The sequence below is a fragment of the Pseudophryne corroboree genome, chromosome 1, assembly GCF_028390025.1.
Source record: "Pseudophryne corroboree isolate aPseCor3 chromosome 1, aPseCor3.hap2, whole genome shotgun sequence".
NCBI lineage: Eukaryota > Metazoa > Chordata > Amphibia > Anura > Myobatrachidae > Pseudophryne > Pseudophryne corroboree.
This window is the reverse complement of record NC_086444.1, coordinates 801,290,729-801,303,799: the sequence shown is the minus strand read 5'-3', so window position 1 is coordinate 801,303,799 and position 13,071 is coordinate 801,290,729.

Below are 13,071 nucleotides of genomic sequence, written 5' to 3'. Positions count from 1 at the left end.
AATATGTAAATGCCCATTCCACAAGGAAGGTGGGCTCATCTTGGGCGGCTGCCCGAGGGGTCTCGGCTTTACAACTTTGCCGAGCTGCTACTTGGTCAGGGGCAGACACGTTGAAAAATTCTACAAATTTGATACCCTGGCTGAGGAGGACCTGGAGTTCTCTCATTCAGTGCTGCAGAGTCATCCGCACTCTCCCGCCCGTTTGGGAGCTTTGGTATAATCCCCATGGTCCTGACGGAGTCCCCAGCATCCACTTAGGACGTCAGAGAAAATAAGAATTTACTTACCGATAATTCTATTTCTCGTAGTCCGTAGTGGATGCTGGGCGCCCATCCCAAGTGCGGATTGTCTGCAATACTTGTACATAGTTATTGTTACAAAAATCGGGTTATTTTTGTTGTGAGCCATCTTTTCAGAGGCTCCGCTGTTATCATGCTGTTAACTGGGTTCAGATCACAGGTTGTACAGTGTGATTGGTGTGGCTGGTATGAGTCTTACCCGGGATTCAAAATCCTTCCTTATTGTGTACGCTCGTCCGGGCACAGTATCCTAACTGAGGCTTGGAGGAGGGTCATAGGGGGAGGAGCCAGTGCACACCACCTGATCCTAAAGCTTTTACTTTTGTGCCCTGTCTCCTGCGGAGCCGCTATTCCCCATGGTCCTGACGGAGTCCCCAGCATCCACTACGGACTACGAGAAATAGAATTATCGGTAAGTAAATTCTTATTTTTACTCCTGATTTTTCTATGTGTCCCACATCGGATTAGGTGGGTCATTCAGACCTAATCGTTCGCTAGGGTTTTTTTGCACTGCTGTGAGCAGATAGTCACTGCACATAGGGGAGTGTATTTTTGCTTTGCAAGTGTGCGAACGCATGTGCAGCCGAGCAGTACAAAAAAGTTTTGTGCAGTTTCTGAGTAGCCCAGGACTTACTCAGCCGCTGCAATCACTTCAGCCTCTCCGGGGCCGGAATTGATGTCAGACACCCGCCCTGCAAACGCTTGGACACGCCTGCGTTTTTCTTACCACTCCCAGAAAACGGTCAGTTGACACCCAGAAGTGCCTTCTTCCTGTCAATCTCCTTGCGATCGGCTGTACGAATGGATTCTTTGTACAATCCATCGCCCAGCAATGATCCACTTTATAGCTGAACGACAATTGCGGTGCATACGCATGCGCAGTTCTGACCTGATCGCAGTGCATCAAAAATTCCTAGCGTGTGATCAGGTCTGAATGACCCCCTAAGATAAATATTGTGTAATTAGGCTTATAAAATGTTCTTTCAAAAAAATGTAAATAATAAAAAACACTATTCTATGTTACAAATGCAGAATGTTTTATATGTGATAAACACAGGAAAACAACCACCACTGTGACATGTGCTAAGGACTGTAGCGATGGAAACACATGAATAGTAATGTATTGTTACCGTAGTAAAATTATATAACCTTTTAACAAGAATATACAATATCCAATCGGCAGGGCGGGCTCTAGGCATGTTCGAATAGAGCGGCCGCGCAGGGCGCCACCCTTAATGGACGCCGCGCTGGCGCCGCCATATTCGATGCTGGAGCCGGCCCTGTGTGTGCAGCATAGCATTGGCCCGTCCCGCCGTGTGTGCGCTATGCGCGCTGTGCGGCGCCGGTGTCTAACATCAGACGCCGGTGCCGCGCAACGTGCATAGCGCACGCAAGTGGCCGCCCGCCCGCACGCCCGCCCACCCGGACCCGGACCCAGACCCAGGCTCACTCGCCCGGCCGCCCGCCAGCACTCCCGCACTCGGACAGGCGGACACCAGTACTCCTACCGATCGCCGCAGGTATTTTGGGGGGGGGATCCGCACTGTGGGGGCATTTCTGGCACACAGGGGGCATTTTTGGCTCTGTGGGGGGCATTTCTGGCACTGTGGGGGCATTTCTGGCACTGTGGGGGCATTTCTGGCACTGTGGGGGCATTTATCTGGCACTGTGGGGGCATTTCTGGCACTGTGGGGGCATTTATCTGGCACTGTGGGGGCATTTCTGGCTCTGTGGGGGGCATATCTGGCACTGTGGGGGCATATCTGGCACTGTGGGGGCATTTATCTGGCTCTGTGGGGGCATTTATCTGGCTCTGTGGGGGCATTTATCTGGCACTGTGGGGGCATATCTGGCACTGTGGGGGCATTTATCTTGCACTGTGGGGGCATTTATCTTGCACTGTTGGGGCATTTATCTGGCACTGTGGGGGCATTTATCTGGCACTGTGGGGGCATTTATCTGGCTCTGTGGGGGCATTTATCTGGCTCTGTGGGGGCATTTATCTGGCTCTGTGGGGGCATTTATCTGGCACTGTGGGGGCATTTATCTGGCACTGTGGGGGCATTTATCTGGCTCTGTGGGGGCATTTATCTGGCTCTGTGGGGGCATATCTGGCACTGTGGGGGCATATCTGGCACTGTGGGGGCATTTATGTATCAGGCACCGTGGGGGCATTTATGTATCAGGCACTGTGGGGGCATTTATGTATCAGGCACTGTGGGGGCATTTATGTATCAGGCACCGTGGGGGCATTTATGTATCAGGCACCGTGGGGGCATTTATGTATCTGGCACCGTGGGGGCATTTATGTATCTGGCACCGTGGGGGCATTTATGTATCTGGCACTGTGGGGGCATTTATGTATCTGGCACTGTGGGGGCATTTATGTATCTGGCACTGTGGGGGCATTTCTTGCACTGTGGGGGCATATCTTGCACTGTGAGGGAATTAATGTATCTGGCACTGTGGGGGCATATCTGCGCTGTGGGGGCATTTATCCATCTGGAACTGTGTGGCCATTTATGTAGCTGGCACTGCTGGGGGGCATGTCACCTGTAGCTGGCACTGCTGGGGGGCATGTCATGTGTAGCTGGCACTGCTAGGGGGCATATCATGTAGTGTTCCCGCTAGGCGTCTGTGGCTGGGCAGTGTGTCTCAGTGCTCTACCTGGCGCAATGTGTCTAACGTGCTCTTATAGGAGGTTCTACCTGGTGCAATGTGTATTAGCTGCACTACTGTGTGGTGTAATGTGAATTGCCACTATAATGTGGCTACGAACCTTCCCCACGAAGTAACTCCCCTAAATTTTTGCTGCGCGCCTTCGGCGCGCACTGTCCATACTTTAGCGTGTGGAAATGGGAACAACAAGCATTACAATATGTACATCATTTTGCCCACCTAACTTAAAAATGTGCCCTTCCTGTGATCAGCAACCTGCCCTAAAAAGTGAACACTATCATGTGTAGCTGGCACTGCTGGGAGTCATGTCACGTGTAGCTGGCACTGCTGGAGGGCATGTCATGTGTAGCTGGCACTGCTGGAGGGCATGTCATGTGTAGCTGGCACTGCTGGGGGGGGCGAGACCACGCCCACTTTTTCGGGAGACCACGCCCACTTTTTCAGGAGCGCATGGGGGGGGGGGGGGGGCACTTTTACATTTTCTCGTTTAGGGTGCTAGTAGGCCTGGAGCCGGCCCTGCCAATCGGATGTAAAAATGTACACACTGTAATGAAGAAGCATATATGGCTTTTATTGGCTAACTACTCTTGAAATAAATAAACTAATATTTTATGCTAACTGTCATACCCTTGCTAGAACGTTTCCCTTCAGAAACCCCAAAAACATAATTTTAGCAATTTACCACATCAAACAGTTGAGAATTTAGACAAAAAAACGTGGGGTACTCTGAAGACCCCAGGTTGGTAAAGTACATTGATGAGGTAGGCTTGGGTAAATTAGTGATGAGGTAGGTAAGGGTTAAATTAGTGACACCTCTACTGTAACTCCATCTGATATGGTCAGTCTCCAAAGAATGGTGAGGATTAATTTCATGACACCTTAAGCATGTCACAGAGTCTGTTTGAGCACTGGAAGGGAAAAAAAGGCAATTTTGAGGCCCTTGTACAAACAAACTGGCTTTGCATTACTTAAGCTGCCCACCCTCCAATGTATACTCAGAAAGGCCCTCATTCCGAGTTGTTCGCTCGCTAGCCGCTTTTCGCAGCAGTGCACACGCTAAGCCGCCGCCCTCTGGGAGTGAATCTTAGCTTAGCAGAAATGCGAACGAAAGATTTGCAAAATTGCGAATAGAAATTTCTTAGCAGTTTCTGAGTAGCTCGAGACTTACTCTGCCACTGCGAACAGTTCAGTCAGTTTCGTTCCTGGTTTGACGTCACAAACACACCCAGCGTTCGCCCAGGCACTCCCCCATTTCTCCAGCCACTACCGCGTTTTTCCCAGAAACGGCAGCGTTTTTTCACACACACCCATAAAATGGCCAGTTTCCGCCCAGAAACACCCACTTCCTGTCAATCACACTCCGATCACCAGAACGAAGAAAAAACCTCGTAATGCCGTGAGTAAAATACCAAACTTCTTAGCAAATTTACTTGATGCAGCCGCAGTGCCAACATTGCGCATGCGCAGTTAGCGGAAAATCGCACCGATGCGAAGGAAAATAACGAGCGAACAACTCGGAATGAGGGCCAGAAAGAGTTTAAGCACAGCCAGGAACTTTATCAGCGATCGGCGTAGGAGGCTACTTCCTCAAAATGTGGAAAAGATGATGTTCATCAACATGAACTACAAAGCCATGAGGAAGACCTTTACTAGCAATTGCGTTACAGTTCAGAGACTTCTGTAATGGTGGATTCCAGCAAGGATGAATTGATATTGTGTGAGGATGATGTACACACTGATGAGGGTGAGGGTGGTAGTGATGACTTCTTGCCACTGCAGAGTTATTAGCATTGCTGCCTTAAGCCCATTGGTAGCTTGTTTTGTGGGGGCCCAAACAAACCAAGCACTTCAGCCACTACAGAAACATAGAATTTGATAGCAGATAAGAACCACTTGGCCCATCTAGTCTGCCCCTTTTTTTTATCCTTTAGGTAATCTCAACCCTTTTTGAACCTTAATTCTTTGTTAATTCTGTGTAAAGATATTCATATGCCTATCCCAAACATGTTTAAATTGCTCTACAGTCTTAGCCTCTACCACCTCTGACGGGAGGCTATTCCACTTATCTACTACCTTTTCTGTGAAGTAATTTTTCCTTGAATTTCCCCTGAACCTGCCTCCCTCCAGTTTCATAGGGATGTGCACTTGAAATTTTTCGGGTTTTGTGTTTTGGTTTTGGGTTCGGTTCCGCGGCCGTGTTTTGGGTTCGACCGCGTTTTGGCAAAACCTCACCAAATTTTTTTTGTCGGATTCGGGTGTGTTTTGGATTCGGGTGTTTTTTTCAAAAAACCCTAAAAAACAGCTTAAATCATAGAATGTGGGGGTCATTTTGATCCCAAAGTATTATTAACCTCAAAAACCATAATTTCCACTCATTTTCAGTCTATTCTGAATACCTCACACCTCACAATATTATTTTTAGTCCTAAAATTTGCACCGAGGTCGCTGAATGACTAAGCTAAGCGACCCTAGTGGCCGACACAAACACCTGGCCCATCTAGGAGTGGCACTGCAGTGTCACGCAGGATGGCCCTTCCAAAAAACACTCCCCAAACAGCACATGACGCAAAGAAGAAAAAAAGAGGCGCAATGAGGTAGCTGTGTGAGTAAGATAAGCGACCCTAGTGGCCGACACAAACACCTGGCCCATCTAGGAGTGGCACTGCAGTGTCACGTAGTATGGCCCTTCCAAAAAACACTCCCCAAACAGCACATGACGCAAAGAAAAAAAGAGGCGCAATGAGGTAGCTGTGTGAGTAAGCTAAGCGACCCAAGTGGCCGACACAAACACCTGGCCCATCTAGGAGTGGCACTGCAGTGTCACGCAGGATGGCCCTTCCAAAAAACACTCCCCAAACAGCACATGACGCAAAGAAGAAAAAAAGAGGCGCAATGAGGTAGCTGTGTGAGTAAGCTAAGCGACCCTAGTGGCCGACACAAACACCTGGCCCATCTAGGAGTGGCACTGCAGTGTCACGCAGGATGGCCCTTCCAAAAAACACTCCCCAAACAGCACATGACGCAAAGAAGAAAAAAAGAGGCGCAATGAGGTAGCTGTGTGAGTAAGCTAAGCGACCCTAGTGGCCGACACAAACACCTGGCCCATCTAGGAGTGGCACTGCAGTGTCACGCAGGATGGCCCTTCCAAAAAACACTCCCCAAACAGCACATGACGCAAAGAAGAAAAAAAGAGGCGCAATGAGGTAGCTGTGTGAGTAAGATAAGCGACCCTAGTGGCCGACACAAACACCTGGCCCATCTAGGAGTGGCACTGCAGTGTCACGTAGTATGGCCCTTCCAAAAAACACTCCCCAAACAGCACATGACGCAAAGAAAAAAAGAGGCGCAATGAGGTAGCTGTGTGAGTAAGCTAAGCGACCCTAGTGGCCGACACAAACACCTGGCCCATCTAGGAGTGGCACTGCAGTGTCACGCAGGATGGCCCTTCCAAAAAACACTCCCCAAACAGCACATGACGCAAAGAAGAAAAAAAGAGGCGCAATGAGGTAGCTGTGTGAGTAAGCTAAGCGACCCTAGTGGCCGACACAAACACCTGGCCCATCTAGGAGTGGCACTGCAGTGTCACGCAGGATGGCCCTTCCAAAAAACACTACCCAAACAGCACATGACGCAAAGAAGAAAAAAAGAGGCGCAATGAGGTAGCTGTGTGAGTAAGCTAAGCGACCCTAGTGGCCGACACAAACACCTGGCCCATCTAGGAGTGGCACTGCAGTGTCACGCAGGATGGCCCTTCCAAAAAACACTCCCCAAACAGCACATGAAGCAAATAAAAATGAAAGAAAAAAGAGGTGCAAGATGGAATTGTCCTTGGGCCCTCCCACCCACCCTTATGTTGTATAAACAGGACATGCACACTTTAACCAACCCATCATTTCAGTGACAGGGTCTGCCACACGACTGTGACTGAAATGACGGGTTGGTTTGGACCCCCACCGAAAAAGAAGCAATTAATCTCTTCTTGCACAAACTGGCTCTACAGAGGCAAGATGTCCACCTCATCATTATCCTCCGATATATCACCGTGTACATCCCGCTCCTCACAGATTATCAATTCGTCCCCACTGGAATCCACCATCTCAGCTCCCTGTGTACTTTGTGGAGGCAATTGCTGCTGGTCAATGTCTCCACGGAGGAATTGATTATAATTCATTTTAATGAACATCATCTTCTCCACATTTTCTGGAAGTAACCTCGTACGCAGATTGCTGACAAGGTGAGCGGCGGCACTAAACACTCTTTCGGAGTACACACTTGTGGGAGGGCAACTTAGGTAGAATAAAGCCAGTTTGTGCAAGGGCCTCCAAATTGCCTCTTTTTCCTGCCAGTATAAGTACGGACTGTCTGACGTGCCTACTTGGATGCGGTCACTCATATAATCCTCCACCATTCTTTCAATGGGGAGAGAATCATATGCAGTGACAGTAGACGACATGTCCGTAATCGTTGTCAGGTCCTTCAGTCCGGACCAGATGTCAGCATCAGCAGTCGCTCCAGACTGCCCTGCATCACCGCCAGCGGGTGGGCTCGGAATTCTGAGCCTTTTCCTCGCACCCCCAGTTGCGGGAGAATGTGAAGGAGGAGATGTTGAAAGGTCGCGTTCCGCTTGACTTGACAATTTTGTCACCAGCAGGTCTTTGAACCCCAGCAGACTTGTGTCTGCCGGAAAGAGAGATCCAAGGTAGGTTTTAAATCTAGGATCGAGCACGGTGGCCAAAATGTAGTGCTCTGATTTCAACAGATTGACCACCCGTGAATCCTTGTTATGCGAATTAAGGGCTCCATCCACAAGTCCCACATGCCTAGCGGAATCGCTCCCTTTTAGCTCCTCCTTCAATGCCTCCAGCTTCTTCTGCAAAAGCCTGATGAGGGGAATGACCTGACTCAGGCTGGCAGTGTCTGAACTGACTTCACGTGTGGCAAGTTCAAAAGGTTGCAGAACCTTGCACAACGTTGAAATCATTCTCCACTGCGCTTGAGACAGGTACATTCCACCTCCTATATCGTGCTCAATTGTATAGGCTTGAATGGCCTTTTGCTGCTCCTCCAACCTCTGAAGCATATAGAGGGTTGAATTCCACCTCGTTACCACTTCTTGCTTCAGATGATGGCAGGGCAGGTTCAGGCGTTTTTGGTGGTGCTCCAGTCTTCTGTACATGGTGCCTGTACGCCGAAAGTGTCCCGCAATTCTTCTGGCCACCGACAGCATCTCTTGCACGCCCCTGTCGTTTTTAAAAAAATTCTGCACCACCAAATTCAAGGTATGTGCAAAACATGGGACGTGCTGGAATTTGCCCATATTTAATGCACACACAATATTGCTGGCGTTGTCCGATGCCACAAATCCACAGGAGAGTCCAATTGGGGTAAGCCATTCCGCGATGATCTTCCTCAGTTGCCGTAAGAGGTTTTCAGCTGTGTGCGTATGCTGGAAACTGGTGATACAAAGCGTAGCCTGCCTAGGAAAGAGTTGGCGTTTGCGAGATGCTGCTACTGGTGCCGCCGCTGCTGTTCTTGCGGCGGGAGTCCATACATCTACCCAGTGGGCTGTCACAGTCATATAGTCCTGACCCTGCCCTGCTCCACTTGTCCACATGTCCGTGGTTAAGTGGACATTGGGTACAACTGCATTTTTTAGGACACTGGTGAGTCTTTTTCTGACGTCCGTGTACATTCTCGGTATCGCCTGCCTAGAGAAGTGGAACCTAGATGGTATTTGGTAACGGGGGCACACTACCTCAAGAAATTGTCTAGTTCCCTGTGAACTAACGGCGGATACCGGACGCACGTCTAACACCAACATAGTTGTCAAGGCCTCAGTTATCCGCTTTGCAACAGGATGACTGCTGTGATATTTCATCTTCCTCGCAAAGGACTGTTGGACAGTCAATTGCTTGGTGGAAGTAGTAAAAGTGGGCTTACGAATTCCCCTCTGGGATGACCATCGACTCCCAGCAGCAACAACAGCAGCGCCAGCAGCAGTAGGCGTTACACGCAAGGATGCATCGGAGGAATCCCAGGCAGGAGAGGACTCGTCAGAATTGCCAGTGACATGGCCTGCAGGACTATTGGCATTCCTGGGGAAGGAGGAAATTGACACTGAGGGAGTTGGTGGGGTGGTTTGCGTGAGCTTGGTTACAAGAGGAAGGGATTTACTGGTCAGTGGACTGCTTCCGCTGTCGCCCAAAGTTTTTGAACTTGTCACTGACTTATTATGAATGCGCTGCAGGTGACGTATAAGGGAGGATGTTCCGAGGTGGTTAACGTCCTTACCCCTACTTATTACAGCTTGATAAAGGAAACACACGGCTTGACAAATGTTGTCCGCATTTCTGGTGAAATACTTCCACACCGAAGAGCTGATTTTTTTGGTATTTTCACCAGGCATGTCAACGGCCCTATTCCTCCCACGGACAACAGGTGTCTCCCCGGGTGCCTGACTTAAACAAACCACCTCACCATCAGAATCCTCCTTGTCAATTTCCTCCCCAGCGCCAGCAACACCCATATCCTCCTCATCCTGGTGTACTTCAACACTGACATCTTCAATCTGACTATCAGGAACTGGACTGCGGGTGCTCCTTCCAGCACTTGCAGGGGGCGTGCAAATGGTGGAAGGCGCATGCTCTTCACGTCCAGTGTTGGGAAGGTCAGGCATCGCAACCGACACAATTGGACTCTCCTTGTGGATTTGGGATTTCGAAGAACGCACAGTTCTTTGCGGTGCTTTTGCCAGCTTGAGTCTTTTCAGTTTTCTAGCGAGAGGCTGAGTGCTTCCATCCTCATGTGAAGCTGAACCACTAGCCATGAACATAGGCCAGGGCCTCAGCCGTTCCTTGCCACTCCGTGTGGTAAATGGCATATTGGCAAGTTTACGCTTCTCCTCCGACAATTTTATTTTAGATTTTGGAGTCCTTTTTTTACTGATATTTTGTATTTTGGATTTTACATGCTCTGTACTATGACATTGGGCATCGGCCTTGGCAGACGACGTTGCTGGCATTTCATCGTCTCGGCCATGACTAGTGGCAGCAGCTTCAGCACGAGGTGGAAGTGGATCTTGATCTTTCCCTAATTTTGGAACCTCAACATTTTTGTTCTCCATATTTTAATAGGCACAACTAAAAGACACAGAGGTAGCTACAGCCGTGGACTACCATACTGTGTCTGCTGCTAATATAGACTGGATGATAATGAGATGAAATCAATATATATATATATAATATCACTAGTACTGCAGCCGGACAGGTATATATATTTATTATGTAATGACTGATGACGGACCTGCTGGACACTGTCAGCTCAGCAGCACCGCAGACTGCTACAGTAAGCTACTATAGTAGTATGTATAAAGAAGAAAGAAAAAAAAAAACCACGGGTAGGTGGTATACAATTATGCATGGACGAGCGACTGCCGACACAGAGGTAGCTACAGCCGTGGACTACCGTACTGTGTCTGCTGCTAATATAGACTGGATGATAATGAGATGAAATCAATATATATATATATAATATCACTAGTACTGCAGCCGGACAGGTATATATATTTATTATGTAATGACTGATGACGGACCTGCTGGACACTGTCAGCTCAGCAGCACCGCAGACTGCTACAGTAAGCTACTATAGTAGTATGTATAAAGAAGAAAGAAGAAAAAAAAACCACGGTTAGGTGGTATACAATTATGGATGGACGAGCGACTGCCGACACAGAGGTAGCTACAGCCGTGGACTACCGTACTGTGTCTGCTGCTAATATAGACTGGATGATAATGAGATGAAATCATTATATATATATATATATAATGTAGAAAGTTGGTGGTGGTAAATGGCGCTAAACCCTTCTTAGGATGACTTATCCTTTTTTCCTATGGTCAATTTTCTTATATCTAGAGTATACTCCCCCAGTATTATATTTCGTGGGGTGGCAGCCCTTTTCTCCAGTGGTTGGCTGTTCAAGCCCACCAATAGTAAATCTGGAAAACAAAAGGTGAGAATAGGCGCCTCCTAGTGTAATATTATATATAGAATGTGACCATCACCCTTGATATCACCCTGTAAAGTGGAACTGTACCGTGTATGGTGGAATTCCAACCACCTTTAGAATAGCATAAAGTCACAATTTGAGCGGCGTCATCAGTGATCTCAATGATCTCCTGTTAATCTTCCTTCATCTTGTTACTTAAGAGAGGATTGCCTGATTGATTGCTGGATTTGGAAGCCCATGCACCTCGTACCTTTATACAATAACTTATATGATCCTCTCTTAAGTAACAAGATGAAGGAAGATTAACAGGAGATCATTGAGATCACTGATGACGCCGCTCAAATTGTGACTTTATGCTATTCTAAAGGTGGTTGGAATTCCACCATACACGGTACAGTTCCACTTTACAGGGTGATATCAAGGGTGATGGTCACATTATATATATAATATTACACTAGGAGGCGCCTATTCTCACCTTTTGTTTTCCATATATATATATAATATCACTAGTACTGCAGCCGGACAGGTATATATATTTATTATGTAATGACTGATGACGGACCTGCTGGACACTGTCAGCTCAGCAGCACCACAGACTGCTACAGTAAGCTACTATAGTAGTATGTATAAAGAAGAAAGAAAAAAAAAACACGGGTAGGTGGTATACAATATTATATATATATTATATACAATTATATATATATATATATATATATATATATATATTAAACTCACTGGTGGTGATTATTAAACTGGTGGTCAGGTCACTGGTCAGTGGTCACACTATGAGCAACTTGCAAGTAGTACTCCTAAGCAGACAATCACAATATATATTATACTGGTGGTCAGTGTGGTCACAATGGCAGTGTGGCACTCTGGCAGCAAAAGTGTGCACTGTACGTTATATGTACTCCTGAGTCCTGCTCTCAGACTCTAACTGCTCCCCACTGTCAGTGTCTCCCCCACAAGTCAGATAATACAGTCACACTGTAAGGATGTGCCCTGTGGGCACATCCATGTTGTGGTCCCTAGCTGGGGACAGCGCTGGGGCAGCTTGTCTGTCCCCAGCGCTTGGTGCGTGGTGGCGGGTGTCCGGTGCAGGGATTACCCTTTTCCCTGCACCGGACAGGAGGCTGCAGGAGGATTTAAATCTTGGCGCCCTCCGGGAGCCAATCGCGGCTCCCGGAGCGGCAGCCAATCGGAGAGTGACGCGGCGAGCCAATCGGCGCTCGCCGCGTCATAGGCCCCGCCCCCGGCGTCTGGCGTCAGACGCCGGGCGGGAGCCGTTCGGCGAGGAGGCCGCGCCGAAGAGCGGCAAAGAAGAGAGAGACGCCGGGCGCGCGCGGAAGAGCGCGAAGAAGAAAGAAGTCGGGCTCCAGGAAGAAGATGTCCAGCGGCGGCTGGACGCGGAGCAGCGGAGGCGACGCCGCTGGCCAGGACGGGTCAGCGGCAGAAGACGGTGCCGGAGGCCCTCGGGTTAGGTAAGGCCTCAGTGAGGCTATCCTCCCCCCCTCCCCTTTTCCTCCCTCGACCACCAGGGACGGGCATTAGGCCCGAGGGCACAAGTCAGGCACTAGGCCTGTGGCACAGGTAGGAGAGTGGGGCCCCAATATTTGATTAGGTGGTTTGGGCATTAGGCCCAAGCCACCCTACCCCTGCGGCAGCGGTTAGGCGGGCATTAGGCCCGAGGGGCACATCAGGCAGTAGGCCTGTGGGACATTAGAGGGCATTAGGCCCTAGTGTAATTTGGCCATTAGGGAATATCAAGGTGACCCTGGGCACAATGCCCAGGTCACCCCACGGCAGCAGGCACCACACGCACGCACCGCAGCCCCCGCACCTCTCACACTTGGCGTAGTCGGCAGGATAGAGAGACCGGATCACGGACACGATGTGGAACGCCACCAAGAAGACCTCCCTGCGGACGGCTCCGGAGAAGACTCACCCCCGGACGTGTGCGGACCAGAGCGACTGGGTGACGGTGTCTGGGGCAGACATCCTGAAGATGGTGCAGCGGTCGGTCCAGCGTGGAAAAGAAGAGCGCCGGGAGAAGGGGCGCAAGAAGGCCGCTGTGACGCCCTGCAAGAA